This window comes from Thamnophis elegans, chromosome 1 (genome assembly GCF_009769535.1).
Source record: "Thamnophis elegans isolate rThaEle1 chromosome 1, rThaEle1.pri, whole genome shotgun sequence".
Lineage (NCBI taxonomy): Eukaryota > Metazoa > Chordata > Lepidosauria > Squamata > Colubridae > Thamnophis > Thamnophis elegans.
In genome coordinates, this window is record NC_045541.1 from 169,320,799 (window position 1) to 169,334,606 (window position 13,808).

The window sequence follows — 13,808 nt, forward strand, 5'->3', positions numbered from 1 at the left end:
CGCATTTGCACCTAAAAAGATCTGTGCATGCGCACAACATAAGAAAAGGATAAAAATTACATTTTTGCAATGAAGATTGTTCTGCGCATGTGCAGAACCAAAAATCAAGATGCTGCCCCTGCCGATAGAAGCAGTTCAGGGGCATGGCAGACCGAGTTACTACCTACTCATCCGAACCGGTCCGAACCAGTAAGAACCCACCTCTGATCTGATCGATGAAGTTTTGGGATTCCGTCCTAAGGGTTACACAGCCCTTAGACAAGAGGCAGCATTTGACTTTGCTGTTTCTACATTCCCAGTGATTTTGATACCTTTCTTCGTTGTCAGAAAAAAGGCTACGGTATTGGCTCTTTTTAAGTTCTCCATTTTTCCCCCTTGACTTTGGAAACGCTAATTTCCAGATGTAGTAATTTTACAAGAAAATTCCTCTGAAGTCTCCTTTGCTACTTTTCTCTTCAGATTGATTTTTATTTTATTTTATTTTATTTTATTGGTCTTGTTGGGAATCATCCTTGGATTTGTAGGGTTGGGTTTTTTTTTAAAAAAAATTCTAAATATATACCAAGCAATGAAGTTGAGTGGTTTACCATGACTGTTAGCCAACATATAGGATCTTAGGAAGTTGCTTTTTCAAAAACTGTGACTGCTGATCCATCTAACTCAAATCCATTTATGCTAAGGGGCAACCATTCTCCATCATTTGGGGGGAGGCCCTTTTGCAAACCTCTCTGTAGCCATCAGCAACTGAACTGGGTGGCCTGCTTCCGAGCGAGAATCATTTTGATAAATCCTCCTCTGCATTATTTTGACGCTTCCCAGAGACACAAATAGTGATGCATTTGCACAATTATTGCACCAAGGCGCAGCACCCCAAGACAGATGTGCACTGCATGGACTAGTATCCATGTACAGCTGCTGGCAGAAGAGATTTCTCTCTAGTTTGTTCCTTTCAGATTCAGAGGAAACATTGATGGGATATTTGGAGAAATGAGATAGTTGGATTTACTTTCCCAAAGGCTGGCCTTTTTTCCCCTCCCCTTTCATTGCAAACCCCTTTCTCCCGAATGCGCAGTGAAGGTTCTGCAGAGGTGGTTTCTCCTTTGCAGTATTTGAGGGGACTGCATAAAAGTGCTGCAGAATATCTCTGCAACTTCACCACAAGGGGCTGATTGTAGTAGGGTTGAGATCTAGATATCAATTTACACTGGTAACAGAACACAAGGAACAAGCGGGCAAGTGAAGTAGAAGCTCTCACAATTTGCACCAGCTTTAAAAATTCTCATGTTAGGAGTGTTTTCAATTCCTTTCTGGAGAGAGAGAGAGAGTGGCTTTTCTTGAGAAAAGCAAATCAAAGTAGTGAGTGGGTTTGTTGGTTAGTTCATTGCTAAAATAGGTGCTAAGTCCCCATCTTCGTTGGTTACCTGGAAGTATTTTCTGAATCATCTCCAGCAATCAAAAGTTCGGAAGGGTATCTTAGGCAACTAAAGAAGTTAAAGATAACGCAGGTAGGCAGCTGTTTGGTTCCTATAAGATTATAGACTGGGAAATATAAAAGTCATCCCTGTTTTCATGCCCTATTTTGATTCCACAGAATGCTGGTGTAAAGAATCTGTATTAGCCTAAGGCAGTGTTTCTCAACCTTGGCAGCCAGCTGGCTGGGGAATTCTGGGAGTTGAAGTCCGGACATCTTCAAATTGCCAAGGTTGAGAAACACTGGCCTAAGGGTTAATTTCTAAATTCCCCCGGCATCAGTTCAGAACTTGGATGAGATATTCTGCCCCATTCTTGAAGATACTATGGAGAGAGAGAGAGAGAGAGAGAGAGAGAGGGAGGGAGGGAGGGAGGGAGGGAGGGAGGGAGAGAGAGAGAGAGAGAGAGAGAGAAAGAAAGAAAGAAAGAAAGAAAGAAAGAAAGAAAGAAAGAAAGAAAGAAAGAAAGAACGAAAGAACGAAAGAACCAGACTTTTATGAATTAGGTTTAGGCTGACCTCATCCAGAAATGCAGAAATGGTCTTTTTCATGTTTTCATTTCTTGTCTTGTTGTCAACTGCCATCATAATGCACTACAGAGATCCCAGAGGATGAAAAAAAAAAACCTGACACTTAATTATTAGTATTGTTATTATTATTGCTTTTTGAAAGGCCTTGTGTTATAAATAGGAAAAACATAGTATATATAATATATTTACTTATGCGGTGCTATTGGGGGATTTTTACAACTTTGGCTACTCAATTATTCCAATCTGCTGGAAGAGTAATGAATCTCTACCCCCCCTCCCCATCCCTCCCTATCTCCCTCCCTCGTGAAAACAAAATGCAATTTCTGAAAAAAACGAGGGCTCTTCTTGCTATGATTGAAAGGGAAGGGTGAGTGGGGAGGCAGGGGAGCATAGGATCTGACTAGACAATCCTTCCTTATAAACCAGGATAACTTTGCAAGGTGGGTTGGGAGGGAGAGAGGCGATATATATTTTTTAAAAAATACTTTTGCAATATAATTTTATTACATTGCTGCTTTTTTTTCTGGAAAGAAAGTTTCTTTTAACTTGCACATTGTTGGTCTTTGGTTTTAGATTCGGTGGGTGGGCGGTACTGAGTGAAATGTTATTATCTAAAGGAGCGTTTCTCAATCTTGGCAATTTTTAAAGCTAGGGTGGACTTCAACTACCAGAATTCCACAGTCGGCCATACTGGCTGGGGAATTCTGGGCGTTGAAGCTCAACCTATCTTAAAGTTACAGTTTGGGGAACAGTGAAAAGAAGGCATTAGTTTGTAAAGTCCATTTTCCATTATATGGGGGAGGAAGATGCCAGAGGCGGCACTAATACAGTATCTGCAGGCGTGCCGTAGCAAGGGTGCCTAGACAAGGCAGCCCCTTTGCCTATGGAAGGTAAGATTTCCAAGGATGCTGAAAGAGAAGAAATTGGGGTCAAGGAACAACCCGGAATTTCTGTCCTGTAAATCTGTTCTTTTGGAAAAGGCCTTGGGAATTGAATTCCCCAAGGAACCTTGGCAGTAACTTTTGTTTAAATGAAAGCCGGTTGCCGTTGACTCTGTGCAAACCGTTTGCTCCAACCTACAAAAAGTAGCAAATATGTTTGACTCTGGATTAAATCTTGTGGTTTTTTTTCCTGAACTGGTCATTAAAAAAGAGCAATTTTGCAAAAGTACCAACAATCTGAGAATGGGGTGTGCGTGTGCTTGTGCGTTTGCGAAACGAGAGAGCTAACAATTAAACTGGATTCAAACCCATGTACTGTAGGCTTGGCCTGTTGATCTAGAGCAGTGTTTTTCAACCTTGGCAACTTGAAGATGTCCGGACTTCAACTCCCAGAAATCCCCAGCCAGCGAATGCTGGCTGGGGAGTTGAAGTCCGGACATCTTCAAGTTGCCAAGGTTGAAAAACACTGATCTAGAGATCCTTTTACTGACCTTTTTGTAGTATTTGTAGATTTCAAGCGGTTGCTTATGGTTGTTCAGTTCCCTCCTCGACAGGATAGGCAGTGGGACTTCGGGGGGAAGTGTGCTTTTGTGTCCCGCAGTGCATATTCTATTTGAAAAGAAGGCTTTGTGGTGATCAAAACTGTCGTTAATTTTCCAGCATCTCTACCCCAAACACTTTAAATTTGGGATGTTTTCAGGTTACAGACCATAACATAAAGTGAGTAGTAGCCGAATACACACACACACACACACACACACACACACACACACACACACACACACAGGGGAGAGAAGCCAGCAGGAGTATGAAATACCAAAAATATAACTTAAGTTGTGCCTGTACTGCTGGCTTGCATTTCCTCGGCTGCTTCACTTTTTGCTCATGTAATTCTTCCCTCCAGGTTATTTATCCGTAGTCTATTTGAAATTGATTTTGATTTTTATTTTTTTAGCAGATGGGCTAAAATTGGGCGTCCCAAGAAACTCCATTCCATCAAGATTGGCTGGGGGTGGGGGTGGGGGGAAGAGGTTAAAAAAATGGAGTTTTTTTAAAACTGGTTGATGCATTCTGTGCTCGGCTCACTTGGAGTTTGTTTTTTTTAATGCTACTATTGTTCATTTAACAACAAAAATTGCGATGCAATCCCATGTACAGTGAAGAGAGGACTGAATCTCCTTATATCCGTGTGTATAGAATTAAGTTGCATTGGGACCCAACTGAAGGTTGCAGCCTTGTGTGTTCAGAGGTAAACATATCGTGCACTACTAAATCCCCGGAGGGTGCATACATAAAGCAGGTATATTCTCAGAAGTGGGAGTGGTCAACTTTTCCAGGAAAACACCTCAAGATGTTTTCTTTGCTTCTTCTTTTTTCTCCCCCCCCCCCCCAAATCACCCAAAATCTCCTAGGCAATTATAACCTCCACTTTGGTTGGGAAAATCAAGTCTCCCACTCAGTTTTCTCTCTTCAAATTTGGAATCTGAAATTGCTGAAAAACCAGAACAGTGCTTCTCGACCTGACTTCTTTAAGACGGGCGGACTTCAACGCCCAGAATTCCCCAGCCAGTCATGCTGGCTGGGGAATTCTGGGAGCTGAAGTCCGCCCATCTTAAAAGTGCGTGAGGTTGAGAAACACAGAACTAGACTGTCAGGTGGATGTCTGGTCACATGACTAGAACTAAGTGGGTCTTTTTCAAATCTTCGTTGCCAAGCAGATTGGATGAAGTCTGAGAAGGAAAGCTTGGCTGGGCCTTGGGGGTTAATCACTGGGTTGAGAAACCTACTTGCCTAGATTGATAACTACAAGAGGTCTTAGACTGCCCTGCCCCACTGAGACCACACATCCTGTCCAATCCCCCCCCCCTTTCACATCACAGCCACCGTTCAATTTAAGACATCCATCTTTTATCCTTTGGCTTCTATTTTCTGTTGTTATGACATGGTCTCGAGGAGCACGACGCCCGGAAGAGAGGAATCGGCAGAAATGGTTCCCTTAAAAGTTCCATGCCAAGATTGGAACGGCCATTTTTTAACGTTTCTTTCCTTCCCTTGCCCCTGCCATCTCTCTCTTCCGGCGTTTTCCGTTGGAGTGCATTTCTTCCCTGACCTTCTCGGATCCCCATGCGCATACTTTTTGTCCATTTATATTTTACAGTGGTTAACAATAATATTTTATTCTCTGTCTCGCTTCTTGCTTGCTACGTCACATTAACACTCATACACACACAGACACACACCGCAGCATCAGGGAAAGTGAGTGAGTCCCGTCCTTGGGTGAAGGCGCTCACGGGTGGTCGAAGAAAGAGAAAGTCAGCCTTGGAGGGCACTTTACACACTACAGCCTTAAATTACTTTAATTTCTGATCTCACAGTTCCGTCAAGAGGGAATTTGAAACCGGAAGTTCCTCACATCCTCAATTCAGGAGTTTTCTGAGGAGGGGAACCCATAACCGATTTTAGACAAGGCAAAAATGCAATTCATTTTCCCAACAGGGTTTTCAGTTGGAGCTCTCCAAATATATATATATATATATATATATATATATATATATATATATATATATATATATATATATATATATATATCCATGTCTCTCACCCTCTTCACCTCCCTCCTCGCTCACTTCCCTGGTGTTCTCATGATATTTGATTCTAGCATTTATACGCATACTATTAGCCAACGCGCCTACTTTTATGTACCATTACCTGAAAGCCAACTCTGGTTTTCTTTTCTTTTTAATTTTTTTCCCCTATGCAAAAGGAAAAAAAAATTCTAAAGGACAATTTAAAACTTAAAAAAAAAATGAGGAAAAAAGAAAAAGAGGAAAAAAAAAAAGGAAAAATGTATAAAAAAATTAAATAAGCTATGCTTTCAACAGTTGTGCTGCGTCCCGTGTCTCATTTGAAAGCCGAGAAATTGGAAAATTGCTACTGGATTGTTTAATTTCTCTCAAAAGACAAGAGATGATTCCTAGGAAAGATGTCAGCCTAAGGAACTGACAGAGCTGGAACGTCTGCCATGCTGTGGGGCCTTTTGAGAGCAAAAAGAGAATCAAGTGAATCTGGATATCATTAATGTCCTTTCCAGTTTCTCAGAAGTGTTTTTCAGTTTGCAGGTAGTCCTTGATTTATGACGACAATAGGGACCGGGATTTCCATTCATAAGTGAGATAGTCATAAAGCACTACTACATAGCTTCGTGACAATGATTCCTGCGTTCATGGTTGCCATTGATAACCGAATCACGGTTCTTTAGGAAAGGCAATTTAGTTCCACAACTAAAATCAGTGGGGAAGCCAGCAGGAAGTTGCAAGTGCCAGATCAGCAGGCAGGTAAGTGGCTGCTGCCAAGAAGGAGAGGAAGCAGGTGTGTGTGTGTGAAATGTATGCAGGTTGCAGAGGGAGTGCAGGGTGCCGCATGGATCAAGGAAGGGGTGCATAAATGGCCAGGACAATGTGAATGCAGCGGAGCTGGGGGAACATGCCCTGGCAAAGGAGTCTTCTCCAGTGACTTTCAACTTTCGCTCTTGGCTTCCCCAATTATTCTGTGGGAAAAGAGGGCAGGTAAGTTTGCAAATGGTGATCATGTGATTATGCTGTGCTTGGCAACCTGTTGTGAGTACAAGCCAGAGGGTTCCAGCAGGTTCTGGCCAGTTCTGAAGAACTGGTAGCGGAAATTTTGAGTAGTTTGGAGAACCGGTAAATACCGCCTCTGACTGGCCCCGCCCCCATCTATTCTCTGCCTCCCGAGTCCCAGCTGATTGGGAGGGAATGGGGATTTTGCAGTAACCTTCCCCTGCCACGCCCACCAAGCCACACCCACAGAACCAGTATTAAACAAATTGAATCCCACCACTGGTACAAGCGTGTTGTCTTGCACCCAGATCATTACCACATGTGACTGCAGGGGAACTGGAATGGCTGGAACTCCAAGGACTGGTCCACTATAACCACCATTCCCTCAGTGCCCTCAGACGTTGAAGGGTCACTGAGTGAATGGTCTTAAGTCGAGGACTACCTGTACTTTGTCCTTGGTAGTGGCGGAGAGCAACATTGCAAATTGTGGTTTCCGTTGAGCTTCTTTTCAACATGACGAAGCCGGGCTCCCCAGGTCGAGTAAAAACTCTGGCTGGCGTTTCCTCCTGAGGCAGATCAGACGGCTTCATGAGTAGCCAACATGGCTGAAGAGAAGATTGAGCAACGAAAGACAAGATTCACTCACACCCCCTGGCTATCTCGTAAGGGGAAGGCAGTGCTACCCCATCCCTGAGAGTTTCTATTTTATTTTTATTTTTTTGAAGAAAATTTGAAAGCAAGTTATTTCGAGATCTGCTGAAGGATTAACCGGTAAGGAAAACATAGTCATGTAAAAGAGAGATTTTTTTGCTGCCGTAGAAGACTGTACAGATAGGCCTCAATGACCACAATTGAAGCCCAGAATTTATACTACTAAGTGAGAAATTTGTTAAGTGAATTTGGTCCCCTTTTCTGACTTCCCTTGCCACATTTGTTAAGTGGATCACTTCAGTTGTTAAATTAGCAACACGGTTGTTAAGTAACTCTGGCTTCCCCATTGATTTGGCTTATCAGAAGGTCGCAAAAGGTGGATCACGCAACCTGGGTCACTGCAACCGTCCAAAATATGAACCACTTGTTAAGTATTAAGAGTCACAGTGGTACAGTGGTTAGAGTGCAGTACTGCAGGCTACTTCTGCTGACTGCTGGCTGCAGATGGACTCTCACCAGGCTCAAGGTTGACTCAGCCTTCCATCCTTCCCAGGTGGATAAAATGGGGACCCAGATTATTGGGGGAAATAGGCTGACTCTGTAAACCACTTAGGGCTGTAAAGCATTGTGAAGCGATATACAAGTCTTCTTGCTATTGCTATATAAATGTAAATTACGTCACCCTGGGGATGCTCCAATGGTCGTAAGTGTAAAAAATGGTTGTAAGTCACTTTTTTCAGTGCCCTTGTAACAGTACTAGTAGTGAGTAGTGAGAGTAGTAACTGTGAGGGATCTTGGGAGTCCTAGTGGACAACCATTTAAATATGAGCCAGTAGTGTGCAGCAGCTGCCAAAAAAGCCAACACAGTTCTAGGCTGCATAAACAGGGATAGAATCAAGATCACGTGAAGTGTTAATACCACTTTATAATGCCTTGGCAAGGCCACACTTGGAATACTGCATTCAATTTTGGTCACCACAATGTAGAAAAAATGTTGAGACTCTAGAAAGCGTGCAGAGAAGAGCAACAAAGATGACTAGGGGACTGGAGACTAAAACATATGAAGAACGGTTGCAGGAACTGGGTATGTCTAGTTTAATGAAAAGAAGGACCAGGAGAGACATGATAGCAGTCTTCCAATATCTCAGGGGTTGCCACAAAGAAGAGGGAGTCAAACTATTGAAAGGCACCTGAGGGTAGAACAAGAAGCAATGGGTGGAAACTAATCAAGAAGCAACTTAGAACTGAGGGGAAATTTCCTGGCAGTTAGAACAATTAATCAGTGGAACAGCTTGTCTCCAGAAGTTGTGAATGCTCCAACACTGGAAGTCTTTAAGAAGATGTTGGATAGCCATTTGTCTGGAACGGTATAGGGTTTCCTGCCTAGGCAGGGGGTTGGACTAGAAGACCTCCAAGGTCCCTTCCAACTCTGCTATTGCATTGTATGGAACAATCATTAAATGAACTGTTGTAAGTCAAGGACTACCTGTATTCCCTTGCTGGATCTTATAATGTCTTGGAAAAGGATGAAATCGTATCCCTCCCATCATCCATGCAGTTGTTCAAAATGACCTGCTGAGGTATTTAATTTTTTTGTTCCTTGACCTGTTTCTCGGCTGACTCGAATGCAAGGCATAAAGCGAAAAGAGAGAAGAGCCTGCGGTGTCCAGAAACCTTACAAGGGGTTGTAAAGGAAACGTCTACAGGTAGTCTTCGACTTACAACCGCCACCGAGCCCACAATTTCCACTGCTAAGTGAGGCAGCTGTTCAGGGAATTTTGCCTTGTTTTACCACACTCCTTGCCACAGCTGTTGAGTGACTCACTCTAGTTGTTCAACAGCTTCCGCATTGTCTTTGTTTGTTGGAAGTTCGCAGAAGACGATCACATGACCCCGGGACACTGCAATCGTCATAAATACGAGTCAGTTTGCCAAGCCTTCGAATTTTGATCATGTGATCGCGAGGATGCTGCAGTGGTCATAAGTGTGGAAAATGGGGATGCTGCAACGGTTAGAAGTGTAAACAATGGTCATAAGTCACTTTTTTCAGTGCTATTGTAACTTTGGTTACTAAACTAAAGGTTGTAAGTTGTGGGCTACCTGTACAGTATTTTTTTAAAAAATAGAATTTATTTTTATTTTCAAAACAAACACATAAAATCTTCCTTCTTTACATACTGTAGAAAGTGTATCAGTTGGTTACAAAAGCTTTTCGTGCATCTCTTCCACAGTCATCAAGCATAATTCATATTAACTCAAGTATTTTAACTCAAATATTTATACATATTACCCTTATATCTCCATTTTTATTTGACTATAATTGTTTAAACGTCCATCATAAAATATACCAAAATTTAATACATAACCACATACTGGCATTTCATTTAATATTTCTAAAATCCTCCAATAACACTGAATCCTTATGTCCTATTCTAGCTAAACATCCATAATATTTAATAACAGACTTTTCTAATCCTCCTTTCCAAATCACTATTGGCAATTTTGGCTAGTTGCCTTATATTATACTCATATATATGTATATAGGTTGTCATCATTATCCCTCCTTTATTTGACTATATCCTGTATCATAACATTTTACCCCTAATAATCAAAACTTAACTGTATCTAACTTAATTCTTTTTTATTAACTTTTATATATAATCCAAAAGGATTTCTAATCTTCCTTTCATGGGTACCATTCAATATTCATATCCAATCATTATCATAACACTAAACCAGTGGTGGGATTCAGCCAGTTCGCACCTATTCGGGAGAACCGGTTGTTAATTTTCTAAGCAGTTCAAAGAACCGGTTGTTGGAAGAAATCTTATTTTGGTTTTTTTTCTCACTTTACAGGGCTAATTCTGTAAGGAAGGCAGGAAGGAAACATTCTGCTGTTTTTTCTAGCCTAATCTTTATTGCCCTACTTATAGAAACTGCCTCTCTGGTTAACCCTTATTACATTGTAACAGTTAAAGCGAAGCGCCCATCAACGTGAGTGACATTGTGTTGGCCATGCCCACCCAGTCACATGACCACCGAGCCCCACCTACCCAGCTGGTCATTAGGGTAGAGAACCGGTTGTTAAATTAATTGAATCCCACCACTGCACTACACATTGTATACATTATTATCATTATCAATTATTTATTTAATTATATCTATTATTACTAAATTTCACTGTTTAACTAGTTTTAAGTTATATTCTTCCATCTATCAACCTGCATCTTTCCAATAACAAAACAATCTTATATCTTCTGCATAGTATTTTAACTCAGATATTTATACATGTTATCCTTATACCTCCATTTTTATTTGACTATAATTGTTTAAATGTCCTCCTATCATAACATTTTCTCCCTAATAATCAAAACTTAACTGTATCTAATTTAGTTCTTTTTTATTAACCTTTGTATATAATCCAAAAGGATTTCTAATCTTCCTTTCATGAGTACCATTCAATATTCATATCCAATTATTACTTATCATAACACAACACATTGTATACATTATTATCATTATCAATTATTTCTTTAACTATATCTATTATCACTAAATTTCACTAAGTTTAATTAGTTTTAAGTTATATTCTTCCATCTATCAACCTGTATCTTTCCAATAACAAAACAATCTCATATCTTCTGCCATTTGTGGTACCAATCCTCTAGTCATCTTCTTGATTAACTTTGTATGGACTTCTCTTAGCAACTCCTTGCTTATAAGATCTCTCATATAATCTTGATGCCCTCTTTCTGTTTCCTTATTCAGTTTGTCTTTGATTGTCAGCAGTATTATCAAAACTTGCTAGTGGAATTTCTTTAAATCCATAGGTTCTTTAATTTTATCTTCTTCTATATCTTGACCTTTGAAATAGATTTCCTCTCCATTTAATTCCTCTTTCTGTATTCCATTCTTTCCATTTTCAGGAACAAACCAATTACCATAGATATCAGCAGGTTTAGTCTCTTTATATTCATTTTCCACTTCGGTGTTTTGAGTTTCAATGATCCTGTTTTGCATTTGATGAACATTTTCAATTTTTTCATCATATTTTCTTGTTATGTTCTTTAGGTATTCCAGTTTTTCTCTTCTATATTTAATAATTTCTGTAGTTCTGAAAGTATATCTTGCAAAATCAAGACCTCTATTTTTCCTTGGGATTGTGTCATTCTGACAAACACAGCTACTCTAGCTTAAAAGATCAACAAAATTAAAGCATAGATTCACAGAACGCTGCTCTCCTCTCTGGTCGAACTTGAAAGGGACATCTGTGCATTCTTATCAGTGTGTAGCCAAGACAATAAAGCCTTGAGGCGCCAAGTCTACTTTTTTCTCTGCAAATCCATTCCTACTCCCATATCATTCAAAGGGTGTTCATCCCAAATTGTATAGCTAAAAGTCTGTAGAGATTCTCAGCTATCCAGGTCATAGTTGTCCCAAAGGTGCTTTTTCAGGAGGCAACTGGACCTCCTTGTTTTTTCTTCAAAGACATTTCACTTCTCATCCAAGAAGCTTCTTCAGCTCTGATTGGATGGTGGGGAATGGAAGGATTTATATTCCTTGCAGACAGCTGACTATTTGCATCCTTTTAGAGGGTCATTGAAGCCCTTGGTGGTTAATCTGTGTCTTCAGGGTCACCTGAGTGGTGCAAATGGTTCCTGTAGTCTGCAATTTTTCCTCTGAAAATCCATTAGTACTCCCACACCATTCAAAGGGTGTTCATCCCAAATTGTACAGCTAAAAGTTTGTAGAGATTCTTAGTCATCCAGGTCATGGTTGTCCCAAAGGTGGCAACTGGACTTCCTTGTTTTTTCTTTGAGGACATTTCTCTTCTCATCCAAGAAGCTTCTTCAGCTTCTGACAGGATAGCGGAAGATGGAAGGATTTATACTCTTTGCAGATATATCCTTGTACTTGGATGGGAACTTTTGTGTTGAAATGGAACCCCTCACTTCAACAGACCATATCACACCCAATACAGGGGTGGATTGCTGCCAGTTTTACTACCAGTTTGCAACCCGTGCACATGCCAGACGGGTGCTCTGCTCGCGCGCACTGTTCAATGTAAATTGTTCTTTGCACATGCGCAGAACAATTTACAGTGAATTGCGCACGCGCAGTCACTAAAAAACAAAATGGCGGTGAAGAAACCAGTTCGGGAACGTAGCAAGCCTGAGTCGCTGCCGGTTCTGCAACCCAGGCCTGAATTCCACTACCAATTCGGCTGAACTGGGCCGAACCGGAACCTCTGACCCAATAGATTAACCTTGAAAATACAGACAGCCCTTAATTTACAATCATTTGTTTGGCAACTGCCGGAGGTTACAACAGCATTGAAAAAGTGACTTACAACCGGTTCTCGCATTTATGACTGCTGCAACAATAGCAATAGCAATAGCAGTAGACTTATATACCGCTTCATAGGCCTTTCAGCCCTCTCTAAGCGGTTTACAGAGAGTCAGCATATTGCCCCCAACAATCTGGGTCCTCATTTTACCCACCTCGGAAGGATGGAAGGCTGAGTCAACCCTGAGCCGGTGAGATTTGAACCGCTGACCTGCTGATCTAGCAGTAGCCTGCAGTGCTGCATTTAACCACTGCGCCACCTTGGCTCTTACGGGTTATGTGGTCAGAATCTGGGCACTTCTCAATGGGCAGGAATGTGTGATAGTTGCAGCATCCCGGCCCAGGGATCGGGTGATCAGCATTTTTGACTTTCCTGGACAGCTTTTTTTTTAACAGAACTTTTTTATTTTTCTTTAAAAAAAACACAAATATGTCATCATTTGTCAATCATTAAGACATTGAAGTACAATTTTTTTTTTGATGTGTGTACCCCTCCCTCCCTCCACCCCCCCTCCTCCTTCCACCCCCCCGACTTCCCAGAACCCGTACACGGTATGGATTTTTAACTAACACAGTCTAAAATCTATTGAGAAAAAAGAAATAAAGAAATTAATGACATTCTAGATTGACCTTAGCTTCTTCTTACTGAACTGACTTTTAACAGTTTAAATAATTTCTGATCTTAAGCATAGGCTAACTGGAATTTCTTAGTCCCGTATTTATTTTGTATATAGTCAATCCATTTTTTCCAGTCTCGTTTATATCTCTCATTTGAATGATCTTTGAGATATGCCGATATTTTAGCCATTTCAGCTAAGTTTGTTACTTTCAACGTCCATTCTTGAATTGTAGGCAAGTCTTCCTTCTTCCAATATTGCGCCACCAACAGTCTTGCTGCAGTTATCAGGTGCAGAATCAAATTGGTCTCTACCACTGTAAAGTCAGTACATATACCTAGTAAAAATAACGGAGGACTAAACTTTATCCTTCTTTTAAAAACATTTTGCATGACCCACCATATTTTTATCCAAAATGCCTTAACCTTTTGGCAGGTCCACCATATATGATAATATGTAGCATCGAGAGAACCACACCTCCAACATTTAGGCTGTACATTCGGATACATAGAAGCCAACTTTTTAGGATCTAAATGCCATCTATAGAACATCTTGTAAAAATTTTCTCTCAGATTTTGAGCTTGTGTAAATTTCACATTTCTTACCCAGATTCTTTCCCATGTATCCAACATTATTGGTTCCTCAATATTTTGAGCCCATTTTATCATACAATCTT

At 40.8% G+C, this 13,808-nt stretch overlaps 2 long non-coding RNA genes across 2 annotated transcripts; one reads left to right on the forward strand and one right to left on the reverse strand.

Moving 5' to 3' along the window:
- Positions 1 to 242: 242 nt before the first annotated feature.
- Positions 243 to 3,335, reverse strand: LOC116513074. Its single transcript, XR_004255972.1, has 2 exons — positions 3,297 to 3,335; positions 243 to 1,639 (listed from the first exon to the last, which is right to left on the reverse strand). It is a non-coding gene; the product is annotated as an uncharacterized LOC116513074 (long non-coding RNA).
- On the forward strand, positions 1,880 to 5,714 carry LOC116512547. Its single transcript, XR_004255925.1, has 2 exons — positions 1,880 to 3,270; positions 3,396 to 5,714. It is a non-coding gene; the product is annotated as an uncharacterized LOC116512547 (long non-coding RNA).
- Positions 5,715 to 13,808: the final 8,094 nt, after the last annotated feature.